The sequence below is a fragment of the Talpa occidentalis genome, unplaced genomic scaffold, assembly GCF_014898055.3.
Source record: "Talpa occidentalis isolate TD23 unplaced genomic scaffold, MPIMG_talOcc4v2.1 talOcc4.5, whole genome shotgun sequence".
NCBI lineage: Eukaryota > Metazoa > Chordata > Mammalia > Eulipotyphla > Talpidae > Talpa > Talpa occidentalis.
This window is the reverse complement of record NW_023604861.1, coordinates 138,544,991-138,565,212: the sequence shown is the minus strand read 5'-3', so window position 1 is coordinate 138,565,212 and position 20,222 is coordinate 138,544,991.

Below are 20,222 nucleotides of genomic sequence, written 5' to 3'. Positions count from 1 at the left end.
CCCACTGTTGGAAGACGCTCCAGGGCCATCTTGTAAAATTTCAGCCCTTGTGCTGGAACAAGCGATCTCTCCCGGGAAGCTCGGCACCGTCTGGAGACTAGCGCTAGAAACCAAGCCCTGCTCCGGCGTTGTCGCTGCCAGCCACACTAGCTGACCGTGAGGAGGTGTGCGTGTGCGCGTGTGTGCATGGGGTGCGTGTGCCGACGTGTGCACACACATCTGTAAATGTTTCTGTACGTCATTTTCTTCCTCCGTCTTCAGCTCGCTGTGCTTCTGAGCGTGTGGACCTCTAACCCATGACCGCATGAGTCCTTCTAGATTTTTCTCCTTGCTTATCCAAAACTGCCCACTCCCCGGGGATCTTCCAGCGCGCTGGCCTGGTGTTGCCCGGCAAGCTGTGGTGGTGATGGAATCATCAACCTGCTTCTCCTGGGAAACAGCTTTATCACCTAGAGAGCAGCTCCTTTGCACGGCTTCCTTTGCCCTGAGCTTTGCAGGAGGCCGTCACCCAAGTTGTGCTTATGCGTCTCAATTTTTTAAAAGACTGATGCCTGTGAAATAGGTTATTTCTAGAAATATCAACGCAGGCATATGTAAAAATCTTTGTTTTATGTTTGAATGTGTACCTTAAAAAATTGAAAGTAACTCTTATGTGACTGATACCCTTGTGCTAAATATAAAAAAAAAAACATACAAAACCCACCATCACCGAAGTGTTGCTGACACTGTACAGAATGATGGGGGCGTCTCGGGCTCTCGAGGCCAAGGACAGTGAATTTAGAGCCGGTTCTGAGTAAGGAACGTAAATAGGAGAAGGACTTTGGGCGCGTCCCTTGATCGCGTGGGGCCTGGACTTGCTGCTCTGTACAGGCAGGTCCCCGAAAGCGTTAAATGAATGGCCCAGTAAGAGCCTCAGCGAGGAAACCAGCTTGAAGGGGACGCCAAATGCTAATTCCCTTTTGTCCTCCGGTTTGAATGATTTTCTTGCACAGTCTGCGCCGTCCTGGGTGCCGACCCTGCCCCGGTTCCGGCGGCGCCTGGGCTCGGGCCTGCGCCGGGCTTTCCCTGGCGCGCCCGCAGGGCGAGCAATTTATTTTCCACAAAGGAAAGGCTGGACGTCAGCCGCGGGGCCCCGCTGAAACCCTGAGCGCCCGCGCCGGGATCTGTGCATGGGGAGCCTGGGCTGCAAATCGGGGCGCTGCTCTCTCACCCCCACTTAGCCGACGGCGCGGAACCGCCCTCGGGGCCGCGGGGCAGCGGGGGACGGGCCTGGGCGGCGGGCACGAAGGCCCCGGCTCCCTCCTGCCGCGCGGAGCTGGTCTTCGGGCCATGGGAGCGCGGGGACGAGCCTGGTTCCCCGACCAGGATGGGCGGCCCTTCCGCGGCGTCTGGACCGGGCGGCCCCACCCGGAGAGACGCGCCCGTCGGGGCGGCAGGGGCGAGCCCCGAGGGCCGCCATGAAGCTGGGGTCCAGGCCGGCAGCCCCCCGGGGGCTCGGGCCCCAGGTCCTTAATCCCGGGGCGGCGCAGCGCCGCCGCCCGCCCACTCAGGGCACTCCTGGGCGAGGACTCCCCGCGCCGGAGCCCGACAGGGACGCGAACCCGACCTTCTGGCCGCTCCCCGGCGACGCCCGCCCGTCCCCCCGGCCCCAGATGCGCCCTCGGCCGGCCGGGCGCTGCCGCCTGGAGTCAGGTCCGCGCGAGCGCGTGGGGCCTCTCTCCGCCGGGTGGGTGCTGCCCGGGTCCAGCTGCCCCCCTCTCCCGGAGGCTGGGGCTCTGCGCTCTCCTCCGACACCGTTAAAACGTTCTGACACTAAGACACTCGTCTGAGGGGTGTCCGCACCCCTGTGCGCGCCTCAGCGCCACAGCAGGGCCGAGCTTGGCGAGCCCAGCGCCGGCGGCGGCGGGCGAGGGACGCGCAGGTGCACAGAGCGGACCCCGCGGTACTATGGGCCTTGAACACGGGGAGACCGGCCACGGCCCCGCAGGGCGGGGGCAGGGGGGGCTGGAGGGGTGATGCTCGGGGTCACTGCTCAGAAGCAGAAAGTCGGAGACCGGGAGGCTTCGCTCTCAAGGAGAACATAGAGAAACAGCGTCACGGAGCAGATACGCTAAGCCAAGGAAACCCTAGAAATCTGACTGCGGAACTGGGAGGAGCCGGGAAGCGGGGTGGAGCAGGGGCGGGGTGCGGGGCTTGGGCTGCAGACGCAGCTCTGCCCACGGCGCGAACCAGCGCCTTGAGATCCTACCGGCATCTAACCCAGCCCCGCGGCCTCGATGGCTCGGCCTTAGACACCCCTGGAGCCCCGAGCACCAACCCCCCAGCCTGCCCCCCTGCGCGGTCTGGGACCCTGGAGGGACACCCCCAAAGAGCCTTCCCGCAGCCCGGAGTGACCTCCGCCGCCAGTGGCAGGGCCTCCCGGAGAGCGCGGGGGCGAGCACCCTTGAGGCCCGGTTCCTGCTGCAGCCAGAGGCGCCGCGGGCCGGGGAAACCCAAGGACCCTGGGCCATCACCCTCACTGCAGCTGGCGCTTCCCCTTTAACCTGCTCTGGAGCTAAAGACTTTTCTGGCCACCCCTCAGCTTCTCCGGCTCCAGGCTAAATAACCCATTTCCCGTAAAGTCCCCCCAGGGTCCTATTTCCTCGCCCCTTTATCATTTTTCTGGCTCCTCTCTGCGTTCTGTTGGAGAGAAGCAGAATGAGCTTCTGGGGGAAAGTCTCACCCCTGACCTTGCACTGAGGCGCAGGGAAGCAAGGGGGGCACGGTGGGGCCTTGAGCAGGGAAGCCTCTCTCCGCCGCCCTCCTGCCCCCACACCACGCCTCCTGACCGCCAGCCTCCCGCGCCCTGGTCCACCAACGCTGCCCCACGCGCACCCTGCCCCACGCTCACCCTGCCCCACGCGCACCCTGCCCCCATGCTCACCCTGCCCCACCATACCCTGCCCCACGCGCACCCTGCCCATGCTCACCCTGCCCCACGCATACCCTGCCCCACGCGCACCCTGCTCCGCTTTCCCTGCACGGCAGGCTGAGGCCGCGTTCAGACACAGGAGCCTGGGACCCAAGGGACCCAACGGCCTCCTCTATCATCAGGCACTGCGCTGATATTTCACCGGCGGGACAAGTCAGGGCCGGGCCAGCGCCTCTGCAGCCCCAGCTGAGTCCGCTCGGTGGAGGGGGAGCCGCGGCCCCGCCTCTTTCTGCCAGGGCGCCCGTGTCCGCATCCGCCCGTGCCCGGCACCACTCAGCAGGCAGCTCTGCTGCCCGACCCTGACCAGCTTCACCCGCGTCCACGCCCTGATGAGAGAACACGGCCTCCTTGCATTTTACTCCCTTCCCACAGCGCCGAGGGCACGTCTCAGCCCTCCCGGGACGGCTCTGATTACAGAGCAATGTGCCGGGGAGCGCGGGGTCTGGTGGCACAGGCTGGGGTGAGACGGCCGAGCGCCAGGGGGAGCGGGGCTGCCCTGCCCTTCAGGGGCAGGTGGGGAGTGACAGCCCAAAGTCCCCCTCAGCCAGTGGCCGCCCACTGCTGGGTGATGTCGGGAAGGTCACCCACCCTCCCTGGGCACTGTTCCTGGTTACGAGGAGGAGCAACTGATTTCTGCTCTTCCTGCCATTGGCCAAACAGGCATGGCCCGGACAGCCTTGCAAAATTTAAAGTAGGATGCAATATAAGATTCGTTAATTACAATTGATAACTTCTCCACAGGCCGGAAAGTGCTCGTCAGACTCATGATCTCCACCAGCCTGAGCAATTCCATCAGACTGCGAGCGCTGCGTCGGGATGCCTGAAATGAGGCCCATTTAAGGATATAGTATTTAAAAAAAGGAAAGCAAAATGAAATAACACATTCTTTTCCAAATTAAAGACCTTAAAGGGCTTTGTTTTCAAGTCGGAGATGAGTGAAAGGACATACGATCCGTGCTAAGTGGCTGGCAGGCAGCTCAGGCAGGCGGAGAGCGGCGAGCCGGGGCTCCTGACAGGCAAATTGCTGGCCTGTGGCAAGTTCTCACTCCGACAAGAAAGGAGAAGCAGCGCAAGAATTTACATTGTCAGATGGTGTTATGCTTACTGGGCCTGATCCTAAATCTTAGAAATTAAAAGGCCTGAAAGCTTGATCCTCACATGTCACAAAGAGGTGAAGCTATTTTAGAGAAAAACAACTTTCTTTAGCAGACGCCTGGGGCACCGTGCGGACTCCGAGTGTTCTGAGCTTTATGCCTGGGAGCGCCTCCGAGCAGGTAATGACTGTTCACTTCCACGGAGGCATTTTTTCAACCTATCTCTTCGCGCTGGAATTAAAAGAAACACGGTCGCTTTATCATCACGGCCATAAATCATCTTCGCTTTATTCCCTACAGTGACTCTGGGAAACAGGAAGCACATAAATTAATACAAGTTGTCCCTGACTCTGACATTCCTCTCCTTATTCATCCACTCGGCGAACAAGCATCTTAAACAAGCTTGCTGAGTGAAGTAGTACGGAAAGTTCCAGAACTACCCGCGATTTCTCTTTTACAGGCTTTCTAGTCCAAATAAACGAGGCGGGTCGATCAATGGGTTAAAGACGTATGGATATCTTGATATTTCACTGGAAAGGCTCGAAGTTGCTGAACTCCAGGTAGGAAGGTAAAAATAAACCAGAATAAGTCGGGAGCAAAGTGTAAGCGGAGTTTAGCTGACGGGGACTGAGTGTTTTCGGATCATCGTGACATTTCTCTTCGGAGACTGCGCTCCCGGGCCCGGGGAGGGCGTCAGCTCTTCATCCTCTCCTTCGTGCGGCCGCGCCGGAGCCTTCCCGGTCTGCGGGGTTCTGGGAACTGCCCGAGCGGGGGACACGGGGCCGCGGGCTGACAGCCTTCAGGCCGAGCACCCCGCTGGTCACAAAGGCTGCTCCTTCCTCTCTCTGCAACTCGGTCTCTCAACAAGCTTCAAACAAGCTTCTGTGCACGCGCCGCCGTTCCGAGGGGCGGCCGAGGGACCGCGTCTCATGCGGCCATCGCTGAGGGCCAGCCCTGTGCAAAACGCCTCTGACCCGAGAGACCCACGGTCGCGGGACGCTCCAGACCTCTGTGTGGGGGCCTGGACAGCGCGTCCGCTTACTTGACCTCGTTCGCCTCACAGGCGCCTCGCGGGGTAAACGGTGGTGACTGAAATCGCCATTTTGTGCTCTGGGAGGGCGAGACCCAGAGCGTGGACGCACCCGTCGAGGAGCGCTCAGCTCTGAAGGGAAAGTCTGCGGGGAGGAGGCTGTCTGGCCAGAGCAGGAGCTGGGAAGGGGTGATCAGCGCGTCTTCTAGGCGAGAGGGATGTTATAGGGTGAGGAAAGAAGGTGAATCCTAAAACATCCCCTGAAGACATTGTTCCGTCTGGAAGTCTCTGCCCTTGGCCACCTGCTCTGCTGCCGTCCCCCTCCCTCTCCTCGCCCGGACATCCGGGGCTGAGGGTCCAGCACCCTCTTCCCGCTGCAGCAGGCAGACCCGCCCCAGCCTCGTGGCCACCAGGCCTTGTCCCAACCCACCCCGCCGTGTGGCTCACCCGCCCTCGGCGTCTGCTCCCACCCTCGAAGCAGCCGTGGGGCCTTGAGCAAGGAGCGACCTACTCCTCCCTCCAACTCCCTGGCCCCGGCGTGCGGTCTCACTCCTGACCGAGCAGCTGCGCAGGGAAAGTTCTCTCCCGTGTATGAGGGTTGGCGGCGCCACTCCTGCAGAGATGCTGGTCAGGAGCGCCTCTGCCCTCCCGTTCTGGCTGAGGGCGGCAGGGTATGCGGGACACGTCACAGCGTGTCTCCAGGCCTGTTTTACACACCAAATCCATGCACGTAAGGGAGTGACCTGACCACCGTGGCCAGCCTGCTGCTGCGGGGGGCCCATTCATTCCAGGGGTCTGCAGACATCACGGGGTTGCTGTGACCTCAGACACCGTCCTGCCCCGTCGCTTAGGAAGTGTGCCCCGCGTGCCCCTGGGGCCTTGGGAGGAGCCTAACATCCTGGCTGCATGCACCTCAGCTGTGGCTGATGGGGCATGAGCCATGGACACGCCCTTGCACCTTCCTCACCATCCCTGGTCTCTCCCGAGGGATACCAGTAGGACTGATTCCACGTTTGAATTTTGGCCAGGGACAGAGGCCCTCAAGCATGCACTGTGGCTGAAGGGAGGTCACAGAGCATCAGGAAATAGAACTTTCTAGACAATCTGTCAGCCTGCCCCAGGCATCTCCTGGGGAGCAGTGGGAGTGGGGTCTGGGGTGCGCCCTCGGGCTCCCTCCCCCCGCCCCCAGAATGGGCCACATCACAGATGCTCTGCAGCCCAGGAATGGTGACCCACAAGGCCGTCCTGGCGGAGACTGAGTGACACACGGGCCAGGCTGCCCCGAACGGTCAGAGCTGGCCACCCCCAGACTGAAGGGAGGCAGTCCTACTATGGAGCCTGACGCGGTCAGGTACTGGCTGGGCCTGGGAGCCTGGCGCCCTGCTCCTGAGAGGACATTCTCCCTGGAGGGACACCAGCAGCCATGGGGGGGCCGCTGCTGGACCCTTTGGTGAATGCCCTTTGTTCCTGTCTGCCTGACCACCCCGCCCGCCCCCGGCCAGGGTCCTGTGGAGAACACGGGACATGCTGACTCCACAGTCCCGCGGCCCAGCGACGACGCCGTGGAGGGGGCCGGCCACAGAGCACTGGTGCGTGCGCGTGCCCGGGGGGGCGCTGGACTCTCCGAACGCTGGGGCTCAGTGGGCGGGTGCGAGGCTGCAGAAGACATGTGGGTCCTCGCCCAAGCAGGCGGACGCTCAGGGTCACAGGGGTCGTTTTCTGGACTCTCACCCCCAGTCGGAGGACCGTGGTCTCCCACTTGCTGCCCCGTCCAGGCGTCCGTTAGCTCTGTCCCTCCTGGGGCCCTGTGGGCCTGGGGTCCCCCAACCACTGTCACTCGCCATGTGCTGGGGTTGCCCAGGCCGGGACTCCAGACTCTGCTCCTGGGCCGAGCCTCGTGCCGCGGGCCAAGCTGGCGATGAGCAGGCGGAAGCCCCCGGGGTGGGCACGGGCCGCCTCCTCTGGGGCAGGAGCACCGCGCCCACACGCCCTGAGCGGGCGCAGCTACTGTCAGTCTCGGAGACAGAAGAGCAGAGCACTTTGGAGATTTGTGGGGACAATGTGATAGACGTCCAGGGCTGCATGCGCTCAGGGCGGAAAATAGGGCTTTTAAGAGGCACTGCGCTGCCTTAGAATTAGCCGGCGGGGCCACGGGCGCCCGCTGCTGCGCTCGTCATACATTTATTATGAGAGCTTTCATCCGACTCTCTCCACATATGATTATTATTTTGTCAAAGGAACTATTGATTATTTAAAATAATGTAGTATTATTACCCTTAAAAAAAATCTCCTTACAAAAGGCGCTCTCCACGCAAGCCGGGAGACACCTCTCTCGTCATTCCCCCCTGGAAGCCTGATTCCCATTTTCACTTCTTTGAAATTCCTCCCGCTGGCAGCTTGGCTGGGCTCGTCAAGCCCATCTCCCCACCCCAGCGCCTGGGGGCTAAATCCTCCTAGGAGATATGGGGGCGCCTGCGCCCCGTGTGTTTTAGGGGGTGAAGTTGTTGCTTGAAGTGCTGGAAGGCACTGCCCACACGCTTTCCCCTCCTCCCGGCCACGCCGCTTCAAGCCTCTTAGGCAAAAGCCTTCAACCCCCAAGAAACAGGCCTGTTTCCTAAAGGGGTTCAGCCTGGAGGGGGACGAAGTCAAAGCCACGTTACAATCAGAAGAAAGGCGCGGTGTTCTATGGCTCCAACCCTCTCGGGTGAGCTGTGCCCGGGAGGAGGCCTCTGCTGGAACAGACGTGCTTGCGCTGCCCGCCTTGACGCGCGGACGCACGGACGGCCCTGAAACGAAACCCACTCGCAAAAAGACCCTCGGGAGGCACGAGCTGCAGCATCTCACAGAAGTGACTTGCGGTTCAGGCACAAAGCACCACGCTGTCCCCTCCGCCCAATCGCGGGTCCTGGCGGGGCCGGCGGGTGAGGTGGGCGCCACGTCCAGACCATGCGCTGCAGCTGCGGGGGCCCGCGGGGGCAGGCTGCCCGCGACACCACGCGTGGGCCTTCGACCAGGGCCTCCCTCCAGCGTGAGTCGCCACAGTTGTACAGACAAGGAAAAAGCCAAATGCCCCAGAAGCCAGCTAAGGGCCAGGACTGGACGCGGGAGACGGGCGGGCGCTGTGTGTGCCTCCAGCTCCAGCCTCGTCCCCGCGCCAGGCTCTCCCGTGGTCTCTCAGCAGCCGTGCGATGCCCGGCATATGTGACCAATACGCTCCTTTTTAAAAAATCCCTGTGTATTATTTTTCCTCTGCAGGAAACACAAGAAAGCCGGAGGGAGAAACAGAGAGAAATGAATGAAAGTGGGTGCGTGGTGGGGCCCAAAGTTCCCCCCGGGGTTCCCGCTCGACCCCTCTCTGGAGTGGGGGCAGCGGCCCGGGCATGTCCACCGGGGAGGAGCGGTGCCTCTGTCCTAACACTGCCAGGTCCGTTAGCTCATTTTATGTCTAACACACACCAAGGAAACGCATCTTTCCAAGCTGGAGGGATTAGAAGGAGGCTGGCCACGGTTTCTAGTTTATTGACAGGAAAAGCAGAGAAAATGAGCGACTTTCCAGCGCCCTGGGCAGCGCTGACGCTGCTCGATCTGGCCATCCTGGGTCGGCGCGTCTGCTGGGCCTCGGCAGGCGCTGCCGCGGGAAAGCCAGGCTCCGGCCCCGGGAGAGGGGCTCATGGAGAGGAGCTGTCCCCAGCCAGCTGGTCTACCCGCCTGTGCCGCGGCCCACCCCCGCCGCCGAGGCCCCTCCCGGGGGAGAGAGGCCTCGATCTCATCTCGCTTTCTCCCGAGGCCGCAGGCAGAAGGGGAGGCGGGGATGTGGCATATTAGCAGCAGCTGTCCCATATATCAGCCTCCTATTTCCCAGAACTCACTGAGTGCTGCCTGGCGATATTTATATCTCTTGCACACACTCAAAGACTAAGCCACAGGCTTTGGCCATAAAATTAGCTGCACATTGAAAGTGTCTTTGTTTCCAGTATTTACGGAACTGAACTGCTACAATTCTTTAAAATGCCATGTTAGCCATTTGGAGGATAGCTTCCAGAAACGTCTTATGAATGCAAAATGAAGGTGCAAGGATCTGGTGATGAATCTGGAATCTGAACTGCACCTACCACCGCAGCCCCGAGTCGGCATGGACTGTCCAGGGCCAACAAGCTAAGACAAGACCCTCTTTATGACGGCAGCGTCACCGCAAATATGCACTGAGCAGCATGACGCACGGGCAAGCAGGTGACAGCGCACCCAGTGGTGTCTGGCTGCTGAATTGCCTGCCAGGCTCTCAGTGCCTCTAACTCCCCCAAGACACGGTTCACGCAGTGAGAGAGCGTGAGTCAGGGGCCACCCCACTCTTGTCCCAGGTGGAGGCTGGCCATTGGCTCGCCGCTCGCTGGTCTCTCCTGCAAGTCCCAGACTCATCGGGCAGCGCCGTCTCTGCCCTGACGCCTCCCACATCTCAGCAGCCTGACGCCCCTGCGGGCACCTGCAACACCTTGTCGGAGCCTGCATCACTGTCCCATGCACGCATCTAAGTCATTTCTATTTCCGCTCCTCCCTGAAGTGTAAGCTCCCTTAGGGGGTGCGTGATTTACATTTTCTACCGTGTTGTTTGCTGCTGTGCCTGAGCACTCAGACCAGACGCTGGTCCGGAGCTGAGCTCGTCTACACGGAGACATCATGACGTGGGGCCCGTTTCACAGAGGACGGCACTGGGGCTCAGTGAAGCTCGACAGGTTGCCCCATATCAGACGGCAGCGTGGAGAGTTGATCTCACCTCGACCCTCCACGGCCTTGGCGGCTGAGCTCGGCAGTCACACTACCCTTACTGTCCTCATCCCTGCACGCCCGGGAAACATGACCTCTTTTCCCTGCTCATCAGCCACTTTGTTAGATAAATATGATGTGATAAGCACGATCTACTCCAAGACATAAAGATAGAAAGGACCTCAACAATTTAAATTTGACAGCAGGAGACACATATATAGAGACAAAGACCTTCCGTACACAGGGGCGAGCATGGGCCTCCCTGGTGGCGCGGGGGTTAAGTCTCAGCACTGCACTATCAAGCTATCTCCAGCCACTGCAGCACAAGTTCCATCCCCGGCCAGGGAGCTACCCCCATGGCGCAGCAGACCTCTCCTGACTCCCCGCTGCTCCCCTTAGCAGTGCATTTCAGTAGATCCACCTCTTCTGCTCCCCACTCTGTCTCTGGTGGATCCTCTCACCCCCGCCCCTCTGGCCTGCACCCCAGCTCTTGTGCGCATAAATAAATAAATCTTAAAAAAAAAAAAAAAAGCTAGTGTTTTCCAAAAGTGAACAGGATACCCGTAATTGGCTTAGGCCAATCCCATTTACCTCCTGGCTTGAGTTGGATCCTTTGCTTCTCCAGTGAAAAATCAGAATTCTAGGGCCTCCCTGGTGGCGCAGGGGGTAAGTCTCAGCGCTATGAAGCTGTCGGCAGCCACTACTGCATGAGTTCCATCCCTGGCCGGGGAGTGACCCACACGGCGGGCGCAGCAGACCTCTCCTGTCTCCCCGCTGCTCCCCTCAGCAGTGGATTTCAATAGATTCGCCTGTTCTGCTCCCCACTCCATCTCTGGTGAGTCCTCTCACCCCCCCACCTCTGACCTACACCCCAGCTCTTGCATTTCATAAATAAATCTTAAAAAGAAGGGGGGACGCAGGAGCCAGCGGGCCAGCAGGTGTTAACGTGTGCCAGCACAGGGGTGAAAGCACAAGAAAAGTGCAGGAGTCGCCAAGGAACAATATCAAATACAGCACGTAGCACAGCCCTGGCTCAGGGAAGCCGGGGAGCGCGTTCTCACTAAGCAGCTCTCACGGTCCAGCGCGGGACACTGCGCGGGGAGCAGACTCTGAAGACTGAATACATAGACTAGGACTGGAGCCTAAAGAATATTTTAAATAATATTTTCTAATCATTAAGTTGCAGGTTAACTCTGAGACACGTGTAGATTTTCAAGTGTATCAAATAATACCAGGAGGCTTGTCGTTGACAAGGATGCTTTTTTGACAGAAGTGACTAGTTCAAGTCTGGACTGTGGTGACAGCAGCACGTGACATCAGTGGGCGGCTTCGTCATGGGAGTAGTTATTGGATTTTCTGGGCCAGGCCCTGGGATTCCTGACGGAAGCTCCGTCTCTGCAAGCTCACAACCCCGCCCCAAATGTGGGGAAGGGCCGCACTTGGTGGGGCGCCGGGGGAGGGGGGAGCAGTGACGGTGGAGCAGGACAGGGGGCGGCCTCTGGAGGCCTCGCTGGGAGGCGGCGGGGGGAGGGTGGAGGCTGCCTCCAGAGCCCCGACGTGCCCACGGCCACCCACTGGCACCTGAGGAAGGCAACTGAGGTTGCTCATCAGTAGCCCCACAGGTACGGAGGGCCGCCTGCGCTAGCCAGGCGAATCCAACATGAGGAGGAGCTTCCTCAGAGGTGAGTGGGGTGGGGGAGGAGAGCCCAGAGGCAGAGTAGCGATGACCCAGGCCAGGCCGGGCTCCAGAAATCTGCTCCGCTCTCCCTGGACGTGAGGGCGCAGTGCGGGCGGGCGGCGCGGGGGTGGGGGGCACAGCCTGCTTGTTCTGAACGGCGCTTTCACGACCAAGGGAGGACGGACACCGCAGAGCCTTCCTTGACGGCTTGGAAGCTCCTGCCAGAAGAGGAATTGCTGGGTGACACCACAGCTCGACTGATCTCTTGGAGCTGCTGGGCTGTTTGGGACAAGGCCGTGGCATGAAGGCCGCGCCACCTGGCCCCTCCCCGGCCGCTGCAGAGGGGTCCCGACACCTGCCTTTCCTCGTCCGGCGAAGCCGACCTGGCGGGTATGTGGTGGCGTCTCCTGCAAATGGTCTGACTCTGCGTCTCCCTCACCGTTTGTGCTGATAGGCAGGTCTCCATGCACTGAGGGCCCTGTATGCCTCCCTCCCTCTCTCGCTCTTTTTTTTTTTTTTTTGAGAAATGTCTATTTCAGTCCTTTGCTCATTTCTGAATCAGGCTGCTTTCTGCCGCTGCTGAATTTTAAGAGTTTTCTGTTTTCCTGGCTTAATCCCTTGTCGGATTGAAGGGCACGAAGTCTGAATTCTGACCCAGAAGTATTTCCCCAGGAAATACGCCAGGAGTGACGCTCAGGATCGGTGTTCAGCTCTGCAACCAATTCGGGTTTGCTGCTTGTCATCAGAGCGTTGGAGACGGACATACACTCCACCTCTGGCATGAGTGAGCGTGAGGGGTGAAGGCACAGCGGGCATTTCTGCAGTCACGCTGCCCGCCCAGAGGAGTCAGAGCATCAAGTGCTGGGACAAGAGAAAAGACAGATGCCGCGACCGTGCGAGACGGTTTCCAGACAGAGAAGCGCAAGGGCTGGAGCCGCCTCCCAGCAAGGGAGGGGACTGCGCCCGAGGGCTGTGCCACGCGTCCCTAGTCCGGCCCACGCGCCCTGGCTTAGAGCTGTGAATGAATTCCTTCGTCTTTCAATTCTCTGCGCCGTGGGCAGGGGAATCTCTCCCAGAAATGCTGTGGTTTCTTTGCTCAAGCATTTATTCATTCAAATGTGTGGGCCGCTCTCTGGTAAGTGAAGTGTGAGGACGGGGCCCACGGGCTGCACAGCCGAGGCCATGCTCAGAAGGGCCCTGCAGTCCGGGGAGCTGCACACAGAACCACGTCCGGAAGGGCACAGGCCTCAGCAAACATACCACACCCTGCACCCCTCCCCCCTTACATTTTGTAGAGCTTCTGGCCTCTGGTCTCCAGCACCCCCAGGGTCTCCCAGGAAGGCCCTAATTTCCTTCCCAGGAAGCGCATTGAGACAGGATTTGGATGAGCAGCCAGACGTAGAATTTCTCTTGGGAAACCTCACTGGCTTGACAGCAGCAGACAGAAGCCTGTTTCCAGGGCGCTGGGAGGTCAAGGCCCAGCCGCCTGCGGTGGGAGCCGGAGCGGGAAGCGCAACAGGGTGACAGAGAAGCAGAAGACTCAACAGCCCAGAGTCCCCCAAACACACACACATGCTCACACACGAACCCGAACACTCACACATTGCACACACACGTGGTCATGCTCACTCATGCCGGAGGGCTGCAATGTGTGTCTGTCTCCAGCGCTCTGATTACAAAGCAGAAACCTGCTTAACAATGACAGGGCCGAACCCACTCCTGAGCGCCACTCCTGGCGTGGGGACACACCTCTCGGCGGGAAAGCAGGTCTGAGCGGGTCTGTGCGGCACCTGCACTGCCCCGGTGCCCAGCACCACGCATTCCAGTGTCTCTGGGCTCCAGATGAGTGTACTCTGAAGGGTAAACATTCACAGAACTATAGGGGTGATAAATTCATTCTATTTCTGATTCAAGAGGCAGAATATGAGTCCTTCCGTCACATAAGGCACAAGAGGAAGGGAACGGAAGACAGAAGCAGTGGCAGGTGAAGAGCCAGGACCGGAGCGAGCCCGTCACCTGCGGGAGGCTGTGTCTCCACAGGCCCTGGGTCGAGCCCCTGCAGGTGGCCGGGTGAGGAGGCACAGCCACCGGGGGCAGGGCGGGCTTGGTTGGGGGTGTGAGGCTGTGGGGCTCAGGATGAGAGTCACCCCGTCTCGGAAGCCCCGAGGAGGCGCGACCTCAGACAGCACTCAGGCCTCTGGGACCGTGAGGATCACCGTGAATTCTTAACCCGCCCAGGCTGTGGCATTTTCTGGGAGCCTGAGCTCACAAGACAGCCCAGACACAGTGAAACCTGCAGAGAGTCAAGGCCAACAGAACAGCCTCTCAGAGCCCGTGAGGGGTGACGTTGGCGCAGGAGGCTGGGAGCTTCTTAAATGGATACAGACAAAAACGCTGCAGCAAATCATTGGGGAAAGACGCAACCTTAAAGACCTTCTCTCTTAAGATATATTTAAGAAAGTTGTTTAAGAAGGAATGAAACAGCTTTCAGTCAGTGGGATGGCGACCGAGGCCAAACGCAAGAGCAGCTGGAGCGCTGCCCCATGGCCTACCACAGAAGCTGTTTCTAATGGGTTCAAACTTAAGTGCAAAAATTCAGACCACAAACTTACTTGGAAAAGATCATTTTGGAATTTCTCCATGAAAGCAGAGGGCAACAGGCCCTTCTGATGTGCCGTGTAACTCAGAAATCATTAAAAAATCATAATTGCATAAAAAGCAGACTGAGGTGATAAAGAAAATGAGCAAAGCCAAAAGGAAGACAATCAAGCAGAAAAACCTATGAAGATTAACACAACAACAGGGATAGGCCCCTAATAGACACAGACAAATGGGGAAACGCCAATGAAACAATAGAAATAGGGGCAGACGGAGGAATAGGGGCCTCCCTGGGGGCGCAGAGGTTACGCCTCAGCACTGTGAAGCTGTCCGCAGCCCCTGCAACCTGAGTTCCTTCCCGGCCAGGGAGGTGACCCACATGGCGCAGCAGACCCCTCCTGTCCCCCGCTGCTCCCCTCAGCAGTGGATCCACCTGTTCTGCTCCCCGTTCTGTCTCTGGTGAATCTTCTCACACCCCACACCTCTGGCCTGCACCCCAGCTCTTGTGTGCATAAATAAATAAATCTTTAAAAAATAAAGGAGGAATAGAGAGTTCAAAGGAAAAGCAAAGCAAATGATTTTTAACATATGAGAAGATGTTTCAACTCTCAAAATAAAAGTAAAACCACCCAGATGTCAAGATCCTTTAGATCGGCAAAGAAGGTGAAGCTCAAAGCAGGGCTTCCTGGGGGGTGTGGGGAGACCCGGGCTGTGCGGGCCCCTGGGGTCTTATCCCTGGTCCGTGGAAGCACAGTCAGCATGATCTTTATAAAAGTATTCGATGGTCAATGAGTCCATCAATAATAAAGCACAGTTTGCCTCAAACTTGGCAGACCGCAGCTTGCCTTGGAGATAGAGCCTGTGTGCACGTGTGTGGAGACGCGTGTGAGAGGTTTTCTGTCACAGCAGTTTTCTAAGAGCAAACTTCGTAAACAAGTCAGATCCCATCACCATGCAACAGGTGACAGGAAGCGGACAAAATGGAAGATTATGAAACTCTGAAAAAGACCAAGGAGGCTAGCTGTGTCCTGAGTTGATCTGAGGTCCCTGGAAGGACACATGCGCACAGCCCCAGCTAATGGGCCCGTCATTCTCTGCTTGCGTAACCCTGGGCAGACGTGTCTGTTTAATTGCCTGCACCTGCCAGTCAGAGCCGAGGGGTGCACAGAACTCAGACCGACCGGACGGTTTGAAGAACGGGGAACTGCCCTGGGTGAGGGAGAATCTTCCTGATGATTTTGTCCTTTGGGAACTTTGAAGCTGTTATCCATGTTATAAATACATCAATTAATTGGCATTATAAGGTTGCGAAGACCCCATGGGACGTCTGTGCTTGCAAACTGAGTAACATTTCCACCCCTAAAGTAAGTGAATTTTTCATCTACATGGACACAATAACAAAGAACAACTTTCACGAGTAAATCCTCCCGAGAAAACCAACATTCCTGCCAAACTGAACAACTTCAAATGAGAAGGGCCTGTGTTTGGGTTCAGCGCCGCTGTTAGTTTATGGCCTTTCACAGATGCTGCCGCGCCCTGCAGGAGACTCTGCTGGTTCTGGCCTCGGGTCCTGAGTTCACATTCTGTGTTCAAATCTGCATTTCTGCGCACCGCTGCTCGCCCATCTCTGGACGGGGATGCAGGAAGACAGCATCTGCCCGGGTCGGTGTGGTGAACGGCTGTGCCCGCCGGCATCGTGGCCAGGGATCCTCTCCTCTCGCTAAGAGGCCAGCTCCCTCCTGGTCATTGCGTGCTGGGCCCGGCTACCAGCTCACCTGCCTCCCCCTGCCAGGCTCCACCTACCTTCTCACAGTGCCAGGCCAGCGCCCTGCGGCCACCGGCACACGCACGTGCAGGGTGAGAAGGGGCAGAATAAAGTGTTCCCGGACAACAGGTCACGAGGCAGAGGACACCTCGGACACACTCCAGAAAGCCACACACCAGCCCTCTGGATCTAGAACAGCCTCCAGCAAGGTCCCCGGGGCCCCGCCCCCCCGGCACTGCATCCCGTGATGCCGGCTCGGCCACGAGACAGGGTTCACGCCTCTTGATGGAAATGACATTCTCCGTTACCGACTGCTCCGCGCGGGGCGGGGGCAGGCGGCTCCCGAGTGGTCTAAATGCACACTACAAGGAACTGAAATTGGAGCAATTTGCTGTAATTTAGAAAGAAGAATGAGTGAATGAATGCATGCACTGCAGAAAATTATATATTTTGTTTGAAGGTAAGATTGTACATCTCTAATCAAGGCTTAAAATCTGAATTAGGATAAATTGTGCCATAATTATTTTCTTAGAAGAGAACAAAGACTTTTTAAAGCACCTAATATTCCCTTTCCAAGCTTTCAAAGTGAAGATGCTCATTTTGGGCAACGTGTGTCTTTCTTGGCCTGTCTCTGGCGACCCTGGAGCCGGGACTGGCCTCCGCGCTGCAGCATCTCACCCCCGTGGAGCGGCTGCATTTGCTTTGCTCCTGGCTTCAAGCCTTTAATTAAGGGGGAATTAGCTTACCCGTGATAATTATTTACTTGAATCTCAAAGTTGCTTACCATTGCGTGTGCGCGAGGCTCGCGTGCAAGATTGTGAGCATGGGCGTGCATGTGTGTGTGCCGGGTGCAGGGAAGGGCTGGGTGAGGAAGCCTGAGCTGCGTGAAGGCCCTTCTTTTATATTTTCATCTCCAAGATCCCCCTTGACAGCACTGACCGCTCTCCTAGGAAGATGCTGGGCTTTGAGGCCTGGAGACGCCTGTGTCTCTCCCTCCACACCACGGGGTGATACCGTCTCCTCAGCCTCCCCTCACAACCTCTCCACGCTTGCCCTCCCGCGCGACGGTGTGCGGTGCTGAGGACACAAGTCCCCTCCTGCACGCAGACCGCAGAGCAAGGCCTCTCCCCAAAGCAGGGCTGAGGCGTGGCTGACTCGGTGTCTCAGATGACCCCAGCAGACATGCGCCGCCTCCTGCAGAACCAGCCTGCGCGCGCTGGCAGTTCTCCCACGCCATCACCAGCGCCTCCCTACCTTGGGGAAGCCCGTCTCCACGTGGGCCTGCGGCTCCCGCACCACCGTCTCTTTTATTCAGCCCTAGGCACCCGGGCCCTCCCCGTCTCCCCACGCGCCTGAGCGGCAGGTGGAGGCCCTTCGGGCGGGTCAGGGTCCAGGCCTGCGCTTCACGCCAGCTCGTGCCACCGAGTGAGGCCACAGCCCTGAGCTCCTGGTCTGCCAGCAATGGGGGCGGAGGTCAGGGCCGACCCCTCCGGGCACCGCGCACAGCAACCACAGCACGGCCACCCTGCGAGCTCGGCCCCAGCCTGACCCGTCACGCTGCACACGGCGCCTGCCAGCTCGTCTGCCTGCCCAGGCCCGCATGCCCGCGGGGAGCTGCGTGGGTGCTGGTGCCGCCCGAGAGGGGAGAAGACGAGGCGGCCCCAGAGAATGCGAACTGCAGGCCAGCAGGGTGGGCCACCGCTGCTGTCCGGCCACAGCCTACGTGGGCTCCGCGCTGGTTGGGCTTTAGCATGGACACGCCTTCTGCATGATGCCGAGAGCAGACTGAGCCGGCCACCGACCCAGCGCAAGCGGCACAGATGTCACAGGTGCTTTGTGGTGATGCTGTCAGCTGAAAATCAGGGGAACGCGCCGGTCAAAATTCCAGGGAGTCTGAATGTGACTCACCTTTTAAAAACAAGCCCATTTATTTCTCTCAAAATACATCAGCATGTCCCTGTTCCTTCAGGAACGTGCCCAGAGCCATTAGGAGAGCACCCGGACTGCACACCCCACTCCCTCTGAGCCCCCAAAGCTGCACCCCTCAGTGCTCCTGACCCAGAGGTGTCAGCGGCACTGCGTGTGTCCAGGACCCGCTGTGTGCCGACTCGGGGAGTTTACCCCCCAGGCAGCGTCTATGACTCAGACGTCAGAGTCCACACTGTGGCCAGCACGTCAGGAGACAGCAGGGCTGCTGAGGAGAGACCTGAGCTGGCTGCACCGAGGCCCTGGCGCTTGGGGGTGCCGGGAAGAGCGGCTGCGCAGGCCAGGGCCTGAGCTCCACCGTGCCCAGACGCCACCAGCGCCAGGCTGGGCGGGCAGCATGCCGCAAGGCTTAGTTTGCAGGTGGCAAGATTTATGGGCGGTTAGGCCCATGCCCTGTGGAGTGGACTCCGTGGACAAGTGCTGGAGGGACTGGACGCGGGCGGGGCCCTGGGTTCCTGGGAGCCGCCCCCAGCGCCACAGCTGCAGGGCTGGACAGACACAGCACTGGCGGGCGCCAGTGAGGAGGGGAGAGTGGGGAGACCCAGCACGCTTCGCAGTGTGGCCGCGAGGACGGACTCCGACTCCTCTCCCTGGCGAGGCCGGGGGCGCAAGGACAACGAACCCGCTCTCCACTAAGCCTGGCCCCGGGAGGCCTCCCCCCAAAGCCGAGCCCGGGGCCTTGCACCTGCGCCCGCTGTGTCCCTGCCTGCACCTCCCTCAGCAGCTCCCCACTCAGTGGGCAGGTGAGGCAGGTGCGGCTCTGAGGACAGGTGCGGCTCCGGGGGCAGGTGAGGCGCCACCCACGCAGTCACGCTCCGCCTCCTGCTTTCCTGGGGGCGGGCGCGGTTGGTTCTTCCAGCCTTGGCTTCCCTTGTTGTTATTACCCTTTCTCAGGGTTTCTGCTCATTTCCCCAGACAAGATGATGGAGGAGCGTGCACATTTCTCACGCTCGAATGTGACTTCCATAAAAACCCACTTGGTAATTGCCGCTGCAGTTTATGAGGCTGTGAGGGAAAAGACATAAAACGTAGCTGTGAAAAATTGTGTTCACAAACCTGAGAAAATCTGGCTGTGACTGTCTCCTCTGAATTACAGCAACAGATTATGACATAAACGACAACACTGGAATCGGAAACATCTCTGCAGATTGAGAAGGAAACACACACACACACACACACACACACACACGCGCGCGCGCGCGCATACACACGGCTTGGTGTGAGCTGCCCTGAGGACGAGGACCCCATGCCGCTATTCTACGTGCTTTGCACCATCAGCTTCCAGCGTTTCCCTGTTTGAACTTCTCTCCCCCGTCTTGTTTTCAAGAACAAGATCTAATGCTTGGAACGGGCGCGTGTCCACGGTAACATCCCTGTCCAGTCAGAACGTCTGCAGGTGGCCCTCTCTGCAGATGAGACAGACGGACCTGCTGGAGGCCTGGACGAGGACAGGCCCCGGGCTGGCGTCCTCCTAGGAAGTGCGGGCGGTGGCGCAGACCCAGAGGTGGGACATGGGGGATGGATCCTCCTCGGGTGGGTCCCCGATTGCCCACAGCCCCAACCCCGGCAGAGCCAAGATGCCCGTCCCTGGTCTTCAGTGGGAGCCTGGCCATGCTGACGCCTCGGCCCGGGCGCTGGTGCGGTTGTGGCCGAGGGTGGCGCTGTCCCGAGTGCAGGCCTGTGCCGGGGTTAGGCTGCCCAGACACCGCGGCCCAGAGTACAGCGCTTGTTGCTCTAAGAGGAAAAGATAATTCCCTCGAACTGGGTATGTTTGATTTTCAAATACCTTGTTTTGTAAATCCAGAAAGCCAACTTCACCAACCCTTTCCTGTGGAAATGCCTCCACCACGGGGCCGGGGATCAGAGGATCACAGTGCGCTCGGAGCCGCGGCCAGCTGCTGTGTTGTCAGCCGCCCTCCTCCAGCAGGCAGAGCCGGGCTTTGGAAACAGAAGCCATGGCCTGTCGGCCCCAGATCAGGGTGAGGCTGAGGCGGCTGAAGTCAAGCTGAGACCCGTGCGCTTGGCTCTAAGCAGACCCAGCTCGCGCCTGCCCCGCCGCTCAGTTTCCTCTCACTGGGGCCTCAGGGGGTGCAGACGCAGGCACACGCTCACGTGTGCACACGTATGCACACACCACACACACGAGCACACGTGGGCATACACAGGCAGATGCACAGCCACTCTCTCAGCCACACGTCTCATCCACTCTCACTCTCTCATCTCTCATCCACACACTCTGCCCTTGGGCTGAGCTTCCGTGCAAAGGACATTTTAAGCCGTTGCTGGTCACGTGTGGGTGTAGGGTTGTGCTCCCACGCGGCACAGACTCCCTCCCAAGC